This window comes from Calonectris borealis, chromosome 4, assembly GCF_964195595.1.
Source record: "Calonectris borealis chromosome 4, bCalBor7.hap1.2, whole genome shotgun sequence".
Classification (NCBI taxonomy): Eukaryota; Metazoa; Chordata; class Aves; order Procellariiformes; family Procellariidae; genus Calonectris; species Calonectris borealis.
In genome coordinates, this window is record NC_134315.1 from 85,829,836 (window position 1) to 85,844,005 (window position 14,170).

Here is a 14,170-nt window from a genome sequence, read left to right on the forward strand (position 1 = left end):
GTCCCAGCCAGCTCGCCTCTGCTCCCCCGGCACCGGGATCGGACCTTTCAGCCCCGTTTCTGCCCGAAGCATCACGCAAGCGCTTGCCCTCCCCGGGGGCACCTTTGGGACTTGAGAAGAGGCGCAGCAGCTGGGGTTTTGGGCTCAGAAATGGGCGCTAAGTGAGCTGGTTTGGGGGCCCAAAGCAGAAGCCGGTTTGGCCGTTTGTGCGGGGGGATGGGAGGGCGTTGGGGGCTGCGGGGGAAAGCAGGGGGTGGGCAGGGTGCGTGGACCCTCTCCGGGGAGGGGTCGGGTCTGGTCCTGCTGGACCCCGAAGTGCGGGAGGCCGGCACGCACCAGGCCCAACTCAACGTCTGCGGTGGTCTCTGGGGGGAAGAGGTGGTCTCTGCTTTTCAGACCCCGTACGCCCTCTTCGAGTCCAGCTCTTGCTTGTCGACTGCTTAGAATAGTTATTAACTAATTAGTCGTACAAACTCATTAATGCTTATACAATGTCCAACTATGATATTTAATCCTAATAGCCGAGTTTTGACGGCGATTGGTTTACGACCTTGTCAAAAGCCCAGGCTGTTGTAAATAGCCGGAGCTTGTAAGGAGAAGGAGCTGAAATCAACGGTGCAGAGCGGGAGCTTCAATTAGCCAGAACCGTAGCAAGCAGGAGCTGGAACGAGACGGGGTGTCTGCTGTCTGGGGCATGCCTTAGCCAGAGGCAAAATTACCAGCAGCTGTAACGAGCGGGAGCTGCGATTCGCTGCAGTGTCTGTTTGCCGGAGCATCCGTCGGCCAGACTGCACTCCCAGCACGGCTGAAGAGCAGCCGGGCGCAGGCAGGGCTGTCCCCGGCGAGGCGCTCCGAGCGGCAGGGAGGCGAGTTGTCCTTCTGCCAGCGGGGAGTCCGGCCTCTTCCCTCGGGGATTAAATCCACGCCACGCGTGGATCCGCTCTCTTTGCGTGGAGGGTCTCTCCCGGACCCGTTCCCGAGGGCTGAAGTGAGGTGGGGGTCCCCCGGCTCTCCCCGGGGGGCAGGCGGCAGCACGAGGCGGCGGTGTCTCCCCGGTACCCGGCAAAGGGGAGCGAAACCGGCCGGCTGGAGCTCCGGGGGTGCACAGCCCGGCCCCGCACGGCAGAATCCTTCCCTGGGTTTTCACCGTTGGCTGGGTGTGACAAACAGGTTCATTTTGTGCCTCCTCTTTTCCCAGCGTCACCTTCTGCGTCACGCGAAGAAAATCCTGCGCGGTTGACGCCGCTTGCTGCTCAGGTAACGGCACGTGTGGGGCCGGGGGAGCGGGGAGAAACATTGGCGCGTTCAAGGACGCTGCAGGTGCTCCGCGTCAAACCCAGGGAAAAGGCAAATTTGTGCCGGTGCAGAAAAGCTGATGAACAGTTGCCGTGAACAGAGCGCGCGTGCCTCGTTCCTGCATCGGTCCCTGGGTAGTTACGAGCGTTTTCCTTTCAGGGAAAAGAATGAGCTTTCGCCTACGATAAATTAAGAGCTGCCTGTGACCTTCTTTAGGGTCAAGTGTTTCTCTTCTGTTTGTTCGTACTGATTTTACGGGCAGGTTGGAAATAGCCTTTTATTTTTACACGCGTAATTGTAATTTGTAGTACTACGTGGTGTCAGGAGAGTGAATTTTGGAGCACCCAGGTACTACTAGAAACGTAATGAACGAGACACGATGGAAACTGATACTTCAACTTGATTTTTACTTGATTTTTTTTTCATTAGAGTGTTGACGGCATGTTGTCCTGTGGCTCCATCCACATTCTGTTCAGCGGAGTCTTCAATCTAGGACTTTGAAGGAAAAAAGTTGGTCCTTCCAAAACAGGGCTAGTCATTCATAGGATCGAGGCATAGACTTGGCGAGCCGCTTAAGTACGTGATCGGAATTAAAGCCAAATGCCGCTTCGCGTTGCTGCTGTTGGTCTTCGCTTTCATTAGTTTTCCCGCTGCTCCGTCATGGTTGGGAGCTCTGAATCATCCTTTTTTTCGCTCCCTAACGCATTTTTCTCCCCAAGGAGAGGCTACGTTTAAAAGCTACTTAGTTTCCTCACAAACGCATTGGTCAGTAAAATGGAGTTAGGATGCTTGGAACCACAAAAATGACACCAGTCTTACAGATCTGGACTATTTCTGAACACGTGTTCATCGCGTGCAGATGTCATCGGGATACGGATCATCTGCACTTCGTGCTCTGACGAGACGATCAGCTGAGACAGGGACGAGCTCCAAAAGGAAAGAAAGGTACAACGTCAAAGTTTTGTTTTGTTGTTGGGTTTTGTGGGTTTTTTTTGTGTTTGTGTGTTTTGGGGGTTTTTTTGTTTGTTGTTTTTTTTTTTTTGTTTGGTTGGTTGTTTGTTTTTCCTTAAGAGTGCGACGTTGACTGGTGGCAGCCTGCAGAGCTCTCTTGCTGCCTGACCTCTCTTTTCCTTCTCTGTCACTCCTCTTTCTAGGCAAGTGAGTTCTTGCGAAACTAAAGCTGCCAATGAGCCAAAAAAAAGGCACGGTTGTCTAAAACATGCAGAAGCTCTAGTGGCCTGTCTCAACAACCGCACCAAAGACGATGCCAAATACTTTCTCCTCCACTCAGTTGTAGCCTTCACAGAAGAGGAAGCTTTGTGCTCAACGTTGTTTGTTTTTTTTTTTTCCTTTCCTCTCAGCAGAACGTCAACTGCCGTGAAAGTACGAGACAGGTGGAAAGGATCCCTAGTGGTCTGCAAGTACAAGGTAGGCCTGTGACATGTGTCTGCGTTTTTCCTAAGGTGCTCGTAGCACGGACTTTACAGTTAACACGAGGAACGTGGCAGCTCTCCTTCTATGTGATTTTTTAACGTGAAATATTTTAACGCAAATACTAAAAATAAAGGAGGTCTGTTCTGGAGCGTGGTACGCCTCTGCAAAGCTTGCTTCCCTCCGTCTGTTTTCTCTTCCTGCAAGCACGGTCTTCTGTTTCTGTGCGCTTGCTAGGAAAGGGTGCTGTGAAAATAATGTTGGACTAGAAGAGGAAAGGAACCGTTTGTAAGAGTTGGGATGTTCGGGAGAAACAGGCTTTGTTTTCACGATAAAAGCTGTATGCTTTTTCAGTCAGTCAGTTTTTAAAATGCCTTACAGGAGCACTCGAACACCTTACTGAGATGCTAACATCTGCGCTAAAAGCAATCAAGGTCAAAGAAGAGGCGTGGACAACACGGGACAAATCGGTGTCGCTTCGGTGCGCTTTCCAGGCTTTCCCGAGAAGCGGTAGCAGCCTCGTAACTAGCGACAGAGAGTCCTGATGTGGTTTTGGTGAGTTACTGCTTCTATCGCGTCCTTTTTCCTAACCTGCAGCGCGTAATTTTGACTTTGGTTGGAAAGAGATTTTCCAGAATGGAAATCTTTCTCGTTCAAAGGAGTCGCCTTTTACGAACTTCCCCTCAGAATGGATCTGCAGAGATGACGTGCTCGGCAGTAGAAGTCATCCGCAAGGAGACTTTTCGCGCTCTCTCTGGAAAAAAAAAAAAAAGGGGTAGGTCGATTTCCTTGCACAGACCCAAGCGCGGCACGTCTTCCGATAGTCGACGTACGGCTGATCTTTGGTTCTCGGGTGTAACGGTCGAGAGATCGTAAAGACGCGTTCCTCCGCACGCTCGGGTACGGCCAACAGCGTTAGCAAACCTGCCGGTCCTTTTTGGTAGCCTGATGTATTGCAGCACCGGGGATTTGATATTCCCCACCGCCTGCCCCCCCCCCACCCCTCCCCAAAAATGTAAAACCGTATGGGAGATCTCTTATCTCCCTGATTTTTCTATCGTAAACGAAACTTTAAAAAGAAAGTTAAAATTGTATAACTTCCAAACTGACTTGCGTTGTTTAAACTGCAACTGCCAAATAGCTGTAGCGTATAATTTATTAGGTGTGCTTAAGCAGTTAGGTAGTTGCTCTAAACGTTTAAAAAGAGAGGCAACTGATCGGGTTTTTTTCCCGATCTTTTGGCAGAGCGCTCTGAAGTCCTTTATTTCTGCCTCGCTTTCAGTGGCGCGTTTCCCCGGCAGTTGGGTAGCATCGGTCTCGGCGCAGCTGGCCAGGCGTCCCTCCTAGTCATGTGACGCACGCAAAACCCCTGGTCAAACGATAGCTGTGTAGTTTGGAGGTAGATAATTTAACGGTATGAATTCACAGCTACGCAATTTCAATTAACGCAAAAGGAAAATCAAATATTTTTATAGTATAAGCCTTCTCGTTGTACGTCTGTAAGCGTACGCATGCCTTTTTAGCATAAAATGAATTGCTGAGGTTTGTTCTTTCTTTTTCATTTTACTCTTCAAAGTTTTACGCTTCACTTTCAGCTTTATCGGCCAAGCGAGCGAGATGCGCAGCAGCAGCTGCAGCAGCAGCAGCAGCAGCAGCGCCAGGGCTGGAGCTGTGGCGGCGGATCCGTGAGCGTAGATGCCGATTACGGCGCGCCCTTGTCCTGCAGCCTCACGGGGTTATCTCCCGGCAGCGGTGCTGTAAGGAAGGGACGAGGCGTTTTCCGACACCAGCGAGAGCGTTTACTTCTCTGCGAAGGACGCGTTCAGAATCGCGTCAATTAGTCCTCACGCGGATTTTAAGCGTTCGGATCGCTCGAGCTTTTAAAGGCCGCGTTGTATTTCGAGCTGACCCGTTTGCCTGGCACCCTCCTTTAGCTCGACTGCTACCCTCTCCCTTGTCCTGACCGAATTCCTCTGCTGCCTTCGGTGCTGTTTTTTTTAACGTGCTGAAATATATCCGTTGGGATTTTTGTTTTTCAGATGCCGCGCTGTAAGCGTCCCGTGGTGCTCAGGAGAGACCCCCGGCCCGGGTTTGCCTGCCGGTCGTTGGGCGTGCTGAGGGTAAGGGGCCGGCTGCCAGCCTGCGGGACGGGGGCTGAGGGGGGGCTGCAAGCGTTTGGGGGGGCCGCCCCTCCTTTATCTTTCTAGCAGAGCCCCCCTTTTTGGCGGGGGTGCGTGCGTACATACGCCAACGGCATTATTAAAGTAACGAGCTGCCGGTTGGGGCCGTTTCCCTCATGTTGTGCCTTTTTGGGGGCTGAATAAAAAGGGGGGGGTTGGGGGCCTGGAGGGGCGATGATGTCATTTGGGGCACCCCAACATCACCGGCGGGCTGATGATGCCGTGGAGGAGCAGGTGAGTGGGGAATGGGGGGTCATGGGGGGTCCCCCCCCCCCCGCCCAAAAAAGGGGGTCACAGCCCAAAAGTGCCTGATAATTCCTGGGGGGGTTCAAAAATTTTTAAAAACTGTAAATCTATCTGTGACGCCTCGAAATAGAGAAAAATCTCTCCTTGTTCTATACATTGAAAAATAATATTCCTTTATATGTATACAAGGATTTCAAAATAGGAACCTATATCTGCCCTATTATCTAAAGGATTTTAGAGCATAAAAAAATTCGGAAGACGTATATAGGGTTTTAAAATACAAAAAGAACTCCCGTCTATATAAATTAAAAAAGAAAGCACTTCCAAATGCAAAAGGGATGATATATTTTATGTGTGAAGGAATTGAAAATAGAAAAAACTCTGAATAGATACCGCTGTCTACACTTACTACGTGTTACATAGAGAGCCTAAATAGGCATTATATGTAATCTAAGAGATGATCTATAAGTGCAAATAGAAATCTAAGTCTATAAAGAGATAAGTGTAAATATACGTAAGTGTAAATAGAGAAGTCTATAAAGACATTTAAGTGTCAAAATACGTAAGTCGACAGATATCTAGTCTGAGCAGGTATTATATATAATGAGTGGGAAATAGGGGGGTATAAGTGAAACATAAATACATTCACTAAATATATAGAGAGAGAGGTATGTGTAAATACGTTAAGCGTAAACGTCTATGATAGATAAGGTTTTTAAAATGCAAAGAAACCCTGTTTCTAGAAAGGATTTAAAAACTCTTCACCCCCCCGAAACACCTCTCTGTTGAAGATCCGAAAGCGCTTTCAAAAGCTGCCTCTTCCCTGTTCTCTTTTTCCGTCTTTTCCCATCCTGATTGGGGGCCGGTCCCCCCAACAGGGACTTTCCCCTGCAGGGCCGTGCACACAGAGCGGGACCTGCCGCCGTGGCCTAAAAACACCACAAAACCCCTAATTCGGGGCCTGCAAGGGGTGGGGAAAAAGAAAACCCGCAATTTGGGGGGGAAAAATACCCAACTTGGAGCTCCCGGGAAAGCCAAATCCACCAGGATTTGGGCAGCCGGAAAGCAAAAAAACCCCCATTTTCATGCACAAAACGAAAAAGCAAAAATCACCAAGTTTTGTTGTGAAAAAGCGTTGAAAAACCTCCAAGTGGAATATTTTGGAAAAGGAAAAAACCCCAGCTTTGATATTATAAAAAAGCAAAAAAAACCCCGATTTGGGGAAGCTTTGGGGTGAAACACCAGCCATTTGAGGGGCCCGGACCCCTGGGGTGCTGCCTGCCCCGCCAACCTGCCCGTTGCCCCCCGCCCAAACTCTGACACCCCCCTCCCGCTCCCCCGCCCCCCACTCCCACCCCGCTCTCCCTCCTCCTGCGTTTTGGGTTTGTGCTGAGAACGGCGTCGGTGACGCGGGGCTGCGTGAGTTCCCGCTGCGCAGCGCTTGCACGGCGCCGGGGGCTGTGCTGCTCCTCGCCCCGCCCTGCCGGCGAGCGGGCTGGGGGTGCGCGAGGGCCTGGGAGGGGGCACCGCTGGGAGAGCTGACCCCGGCGGACCCAGGGGGTGTTCCAGGCCCTATGACGTCAGGAAATAAAACTCGGGGGGGAGGTCGGCGGGGGGGCCGCTGCTGGGCTGCGGCTGGCTGGGCGGGCATCGGGCGGTTGGCGGCGAGCCCTTGCTTTCGTTTGTACCGCTTGTCTGTCTGGGGTTTTTCTCTCTGTTGTTTGGGGTTTTTTTTTTTCCCCCCTTTCCCTCACGAGTGGAGTGTTTTCACTTTTGCCCTTCCAATTCTCTCCCCCCTCCCGCTGAGGGGGCAGCGAGGGAGCGGTTGTGTGGTGCTGAGTTGCCGGCTGGGATTCAACCCCGGCACAAGGTGAGTGGCAAGCCCTGCCTGGCTAAACGCTTTAGGCTCCCCGCGTTATTCCTGCCATCTGGCGAGGCCCTCCTTGTTCTTTCCTGCTGCTTTCAAGTGCCTTGTGCTCCAGCAGCAGGCTGGGAAGGAGGGTTGTGGCAGGAGCGGCGGCCCCCCGTGACTCCTTCTCGGGCTGTGAGCTTCGCCCCGCGTGTGGGCTGCCGAGGATCGTGGGCTCTGCAGGGGCCACAGGCAGCCCGCAGAGCTTGAGGCCGAGCCGTTCCTTTCCCCCTGTGAGCATCTGGGGAGGGGGACTGGGGGGGCTGCGGACCCCCGAGGGGGCCGAGGAGTGGGGCTGTGCATCCCGGGGGGGCCGGGGAGTGGGGCCGGGGGGGGCTGCGAGCCCTAGGGGGTTGGGGAGAGGGGCTGGAGGACTTCCGGACCATAGAGACCAGACCAGTCCAGACCAGAGAGTATAGCTGGAGGACTCCCGGACCATAGAGATGGCGGACTCCCAGACCAGAGAGTATGCCTGGAGGACTTCCGGACCATAGAGACGGAGGTTAGATGCATAGAATGTACCCGGGGGACTGCCGCACCATAGAGGAAAATGTCCGGCCTAGAGAGTACCCCTGGAGGACTGCCGGACCATAGAGAGCAAAGTCCGGCCTAGAGAGTACCCCGGACCATAGAGAGCAAAGTCCGGCCTAGAGAGTACCCCTGGAGGACTGCCGGACCATAGAGAGCAAAGGCTGGCCTAGAGAGTACCCCTGGAGGACTGCCGGACCATAGAGACGGGAGCTGGACCAGAGAGTACCCCTGGAGGACTGCCGGACCATGGAGAGCAAAGTCCGGCCTAGAGAGTACCCCTGGAGGACTGCCGGACCATAGAGAGCAAAGTCCGGCCTAGAGAGTACCCCTGGAGGACTGCCGGACCATAGAGAGCAAAGTCCGGCCTAGAGAGTACCCCTGGAGGACTGCCGGACCATAGAGACGGGAGCTGGACCAGAGAGAACCCCTGGAGGACTGCCGGACCATAGAGAGCAAAGTCCGGCCTAGAGAGTACCCCTGGAGGACTCCCGGACCATCGAGATCAAGGTCCCCCAAGAGCTGGGGAGTGGGGCTGTGGGTCCTGGCGGGACTTGAGAGTGGGGCTCCCAGGGGGCTGGAAAATGGTGTGGTCGGGTGCTGTGAGCTCCGGGGGTCCTGGGGCTGAGAAGTGCTTGCAAACGCTGGGGAGGGGCTGCGAGCCCTGCGCATGCGCGGTCCCCGGGCGCCGTGCGCATGCGCGGTCCCCGGGCGCCGTGCGCATGCGCGGTCCCCGGGCGCCGTGCGCATGCGCGGTCCCCGGGCGCCGTGCGCATGCGCGGTCCCCGGGCGCCGTGCGCATGCGCGGTCCCCGGGCGCCGTGCGCATGCGCGGTCCCCGGGCGCCGTGCGCATGCGCGGTCCCCGGGCGCCGTGCGCATGCGCGGTCCCCGGGCGCCGTGCGCATGCGCGGTCCCCGGGCGCCGTGCGCATGCGCGGTCCCCGGGCGCCGTGCGCATGCGCGGTCCCCGAGCTCCGACTACAACTCCCGGCGTGCCTCGCGCGGGCGGTCCGGTGGAGCCGCGCGCTCATTGGTTGCGGACGGCATTTCAACGGGGCGCCGTGCGCATGCGCGGTCCCGGGGCGCCGACTACAACTCCCGGCGTGCCTCGCGCGGGCGGTCCCGTGGAGCCGCGCGCTGATTGGTTGCGGACGGTATTTCAACGGGGCGCGCGGCGGGCTTTGCACCGAGGCGGCGGCGCAGCGTGAGTGTGAGGAGCCGCGGGCCCGGGGAGCCGGGCTGTGGCGGGGGGGGGGGGGGGGCGGTTCTGCAGGCTCCGGGGACGGGGGCTGGGGGGGCTCCAGGCGGGGGAGGGCCTGTGAGCATCTGGGGAGTGGGGAGTTGGGGGGGGGCTGCGTGCCCTAGGGGGGCCGCGCAGTGGGCCGGGGCGGGGGGGGGGGGGGGCGCTTTGTGCAAACAGATCCTCCCTGCGAGTCCCCACTGTCGCCCCGTGGGGCCGGGGACCGCCCAGCCCTCCCTGCAGGCAGACTGGGGGCTTCGCGGGCCGAGTCGAGGGAGGAGCTGCTGGAGAGAGGGCTTAGAAACGCCCTTCTGCCCCCGAAACTGCTGGAGCGTTTGAAGGGGAGGGACAGGTCCAGCCCAGGGCTGTTCCAGGAGCAAAAGCTGGTCCCAGCCAGCTCGCCTCTGCTCCCCCGGCACCGGGATCGGACCTTTCAGCCCCGTTTCTGCCCGAAGCATCACGCAAGCGCTTGCCCTCCCCGGGGGCACCTTTGGGACTTGAGAAGAGGCGCAGCAGCTGGGGTTTTGGGCTCAGAAATGGGCGCTAAGTGAGCTGGTTTGGGGGCCCAAAGCAGAAGCCGGTTTGGCCGTTTGTGCGGGGGGATGGGAGGGCGTTGGGGGCTGCGGGGGAAAGCAGGGGGTGGGCAGGGTGCGTGGACCCTCTCCGGGGAGGGGTCGGGTCTGGTCCTGCTGGACCCCGAAGTGCGGGAGGCCGGCACGCACCAGGCCCAACTCAACGTCTGCGGTGGTCTCTGGGGGGAAGAGGTGGTCTCTGCTTTTCAGACCCCGTACGCCCTCTTCGAGTCCAGCTCTTGCTTGTCGACTGCTTAGAATAGTTATTAACTAATTAGTCGTACAAACTCATTAATGCTTATACAATGTCCAACTATGATATTTAATCCTAATAGCCGAGTTTTGACGGCGATTGGTTTACGACCTTGTCAAAAGCCCAGGCTGTTGTAAATAGCCGGAGCTTGTAAGGAGAAGGAGCTGAAATCAACGGTGCAGAGCGGGAGCTTCAATTAGCCAGAACCGTAGCAAGCAGGAGCTGGAACGAGACGGGGTGTCTGCTGTCTGGGGCATGCCTTAGCCAGAGGCAAAATTACCAGCAGCTGTAACGAGCGGGAGCTGCGATTCGCTGCAGTGTCTGTTTGCCGGAGCATCCGTCGGCCAGACTGCACTCCCAGCACGGCTGAAGAGCAGCCGGGCGCAGGCAGGGCTGTCCCCGGCGAGGCGCTCCGAGCGGCAGGGAGGCGAGTTGTCCTTCTGCCAGCGGGGAGTCCGGCCTCTTCCCTCGGGGATTAAATCCACGCCACGCGTGGATCCGCTCTCTTTGCGTGGAGGGTCTCTCCCGGACCCGTTCCCGAGGGCTGAAGTGAGGTGGGGGTCCCCCGGCTCTCCCCGGGGGGCAGGCGGCAGCACGAGGCGGCGGTGTCTCCCCGGTACCCGGCAAAGGGGAGCGAAACCGGCCGGCTGGAGCTCCGGGGGTGCACAGCCCGGCCCCGCACGGCAGAATCCTTCCCTGGGTTTTCACCGTTGGCTGGGTGTGACAAACAGGTTCATTTTGTGCCTCCTCTTTTCCCAGCGTCACCTTCTGCGTCACGCGAAGAAAATCCTGCGCGGTTGACGCCGCTTGCTGCTCAGGTAACGGCACGTGTGGGGCCGGGGGAGCGGGGAGAAACATTGGCGCGTTCAAGGACGCTGCAGGTGCTCCGCGTCAAACCCAGGGAAAAGGCAAATTTGTGCCGGTGCAGAAAAGCTGATGAACAGTTGCCGTGAACAGAGCGCGCGTGCCTCGTTCCTGCATCGGTCCCTGGGTAGTTACGAGCGTTTTCCTTTCAGGGAAAAGAATGAGCTTTCGCCTACGATAAATTAAGAGCTGCCTGTGACCTTCTTTAGGGTCAAGTGTTTCTCTTCTGTTTGTTCGTACTGATTTTACGGGCAGGTTGGAAATAGCCTTTTATTTTTACACGCGTAATTGTAATTTGTAGTACTACGTGGTGTCAGGAGAGTGAATTTTGGAGCACCCAGGTACTACTAGAAACGTAATGAACGAGACACGATGGAAACTGATACTTCAACTTGATTTTTACTTGATTTTTTTTTCATTAGAGTGTTGACGGCATGTTGTCCTGTGGCTCCATCCACATTCTGTTCAGCGGAGTCTTCAATCTAGGACTTTGAAGGAAAAAAGTTGGTCCTTCCAAAACAGGGCTAGTCATTCATAGGATCGAGGCATAGACTTGGCGAGCCGCTTAAGTACGTGATCGGAATTAAAGCCAAATGCCGCTTCGCGTTGCTGCTGTTGGTCTTCGCTTTCATTAGTTTTCCCGCTGCTCCGTCATGGTTGGGAGCTCTGAATCATCCTTTTTTTCGCTCCCTAACGCATTTTTCTCCCCAAGGAGAGGCTACGTTTAAAAGCTACTTAGTTTCCTCACAAACGCATTGGTCAGTAAAATGGAGTTAGGATGCTTGGAACCACAAAAATGACACCAGTCTTACAGATCTGGACTATTTCTGAACACGTGTTCATCGCGTGCAGATGTCATCGGGATACGGATCATCTGCACTTCGTGCTCTGACGAGACGATCAGCTGAGACAGGGACGAGCTCCAAAAGGAAAGAAAGGTACAACGTCAAAGTTTTGTTTTGTTGTTGGGTTTTGTGGGTTTTTTTTGTGTTTGTGTGTTTTGGGGGTTTTTTTGTTTGTTTTTTTTTTTTTTTTGTTTGGTTGGTTGTTTGTTTTTCCTTAAGAGTGCGACGTTGACTGGTGGCAGCCTGCAGAGCTCTCTTGCTGCCTGACCTCTCTTTTCCTTCTCTGTCACTCCTCTTTCTAGGCAAGTGAGTTCTTGCGAAACTAAAGCTGCCAATGAGCCAAAAAAAAGGCACGGTTGTCTAAAACATGCAGAAGCTCTAGTGGCCTGTCTCAACAACCGCACCAAAGACGATGCCAAATACTTTCTCCTCCACTCAGTTGTAGCCTTCACAGAAGAGGAAGCTTTGTGCTCAACGTTGTTTGTTTTTTTTTTTTCCTTTCCTCTCAGCAGAACGTCAACTGCCGTGAAAGTACGAGACAGGTGGAAAGGATCCCTAGTGGTCTGCAAGTACAAGGTAGGCCTGTGACATGTGTCTGCGTTTTTCCTAAGGTGCTCGTAGCACGGACTTTACAGTTAACACGAGGAACGTGGCAGCTCTCCTTCTATGTGATTTTTTAACGTGAAATATTTTAACGCAAATACTAAAAATAAAGGAGGTCTGTTCTGGAGCGTGGTACGCCTCTGCAAAGCTTGCTTCCCTCCGTCTGTTTTCTCTTCCTGCAAGCACGGTCTTCTGTTTCTGTGCGCTTGCTAGGAAAGGGTGCTGTGAAAATAATGTTGGACTAGAAGAGGAAAGGAACCGTTTGTAAGAGTTGGGATGTTCGGGAGAAACAGGCTTTGTTTTCACGATAAAAGCTGTATGCTTTTTCAGTCAGTCAGTTTTTAAAATGCCTTACAGGAGCACTCGAACACCTTACTGAGATGCTAACATCTGCGCTAAAAGCAATCAAGGTCAAAGAAGAGGCGTGGACAACACGGGACAAATCGGTGTCGCTTCGGTGCGCTTTCCAGGCTTTCCCGAGAAGCGGTAGCAGCCTCGTAACTAGCGACAGAGAGTCCTGATGTGGTTTTGGTGAGTTACTGCTTCTATCGCGTCCTTTTTCCTAACCTGCAGCGCGTAATTTTGACTTTGGTTGGAAAGAGATTTTCCAGAATGGAAATCTTTCTCGTTCAAAGGAGTCGCCTTTTACGAACTTCCCCTCAGAATGGATCTGCAGAGATGACGTGCTCGGCAGTAGAAGTCATCCGCAAGGAGACTTTTCGCGCTCTCTCTGGAAAAAAAAAAAAAAGGGGTAGGTCGATTTCCTTGCACAGACCCAAGCGCGGCACGTCTTCCGATAGTCGACGTACGGCTGATCTTTGGTTCTCGGGTGTAACGGTCGAGAGATCGTAAAGACGCGTTCCTCCGCACGCTCGGGTACGGCCAACAGCGTTAGCAAACCTGCCGGTCCTTTTTGGTAGCCTGATGTATTGCAGCACCGGGGATTTGATATTCCCCACCGCCTGCCCCCCCCCCACCCCTCCCCAAAAATGTAAAACCGTATGGGAGATCTCTTATCTCCCTGATTTTTCTATCGTAAACGAAACTTTAAAAAGAAAGTTAAAATTGTATAACTTCCAAACTGACTTGCGTTGTTTAAACTGCAACTGCCAAATAGCTGTAGCGTATAATTTATTAGGTGTGCTTAAGCAGTTAGGTAGTTGCTCTAAACGTTTAAAAAGAGAGGCAACTGATCGGGTTTTTTTCCCGATCTTTTGGCAGAGCGCTCTGAAGTCCTTTATTTCTGCCTCGCTTTCAGTGGCGCGTTTCCCCGGCAGTTGGGTAGCATCGGTCTCGGCGCAGCTGGCCAGGCGTCCCTCCTAGTCATGTGACGCACGCAAAACCCCTGGTCAAACGATAGCTGTGTAGTTTGGAGGTAGATAATTTAACGGTATGAATTCACAGCTACGCAATTTCAATTAACGCAAAAGGAAAATCAAATATTTTTATAGTATAAGCCTTCTCGTTGTACGTCTGTAAGCGTACGCATGCCTTTTTAGCATAAAATGAATTGCTGAGGTTTGTTCTTTCTTTTTCATTTTACTCTTCAAAGTTTTACGCTTCACTTTCAGCTTTATCGGCCAAGCGAGCGAGATGCGCAGCAGCAGCTGCAGCAGCAGCAGCAGCAGCAGCGCCAGGGCTGGAGCTGTGGCGGCGGATCCGTGAGCGTAGATGCCGATTACGGCGCGCCCTTGTCCTGCAGCCTCACGGGGTTATCTCCCGGCAGCGGTGCTGTAAGGAAGGGACGAGGCGTTTTCCGACACCAGCGAGAGCGTTTACTTCTCTGCGAAGGACGCGTTCAGAATCGCGTCAATTAGTCCTCACGCGGATTTTAAGCGTTCGAATCGCTCGAGCTTTTAAAGGCCGCGTTGTATTTCGAGCTGACCCGTTTGCCTGGCACCCTCCTTTAGCTCGACTGCTACCCTCTCCCTTGTCCTGACCGAATTCCTCTGCTGCCTTCGGTGCTGTTTTTTTTAACGTGCTGAAATATATCCGTTGGGATTTTTGTTTTTCAGATGCCGCGCTGTAAGCGTCCCGTGGTGCTCAGGAGAGACCCCCGGCCCGGGTTTGCCTGCCGGTCGTTGGGCGTGCTGAGGGTAAGGGGCCGGCTGCCAGCCTGCGGGACGGGGGCTGAGGGGGGGCTGCAAGCGTTTGGGGGGGCCGCCCCTCCTTTATCTTTCTAGCAGAGCCCCCCTTTTTGGCG

General features: G+C 54.3%; 2 long non-coding RNA genes across 2 annotated transcripts; both read left to right on the plus strand.

Moving 5' to 3' along the window:
- Positions 1–1,454: 1,454 nt before the first annotated feature.
- LOC142082343 (uncharacterized) lies at positions 1,455–3,788 on the plus strand. Its single transcript, XR_012673680.1, has 4 exons — positions 1,455–2,241; positions 2,661–2,724; positions 3,109–3,282; positions 3,387–3,788. It is a non-coding gene; the product is annotated as an uncharacterized LOC142082343 (long non-coding RNA).
- A 6,714-nt stretch (positions 3,789–10,502) lies between these two features.
- Positions 10,503–13,004, plus strand: LOC142082344 (uncharacterized). Its single transcript, XR_012673681.1, has 4 exons — positions 10,503–11,457; positions 11,877–11,940; positions 12,325–12,498; positions 12,603–13,004. It is a non-coding gene; the product is annotated as an uncharacterized LOC142082344 (long non-coding RNA).
- Positions 13,005–14,170: the final 1,166 nt, after the last annotated feature.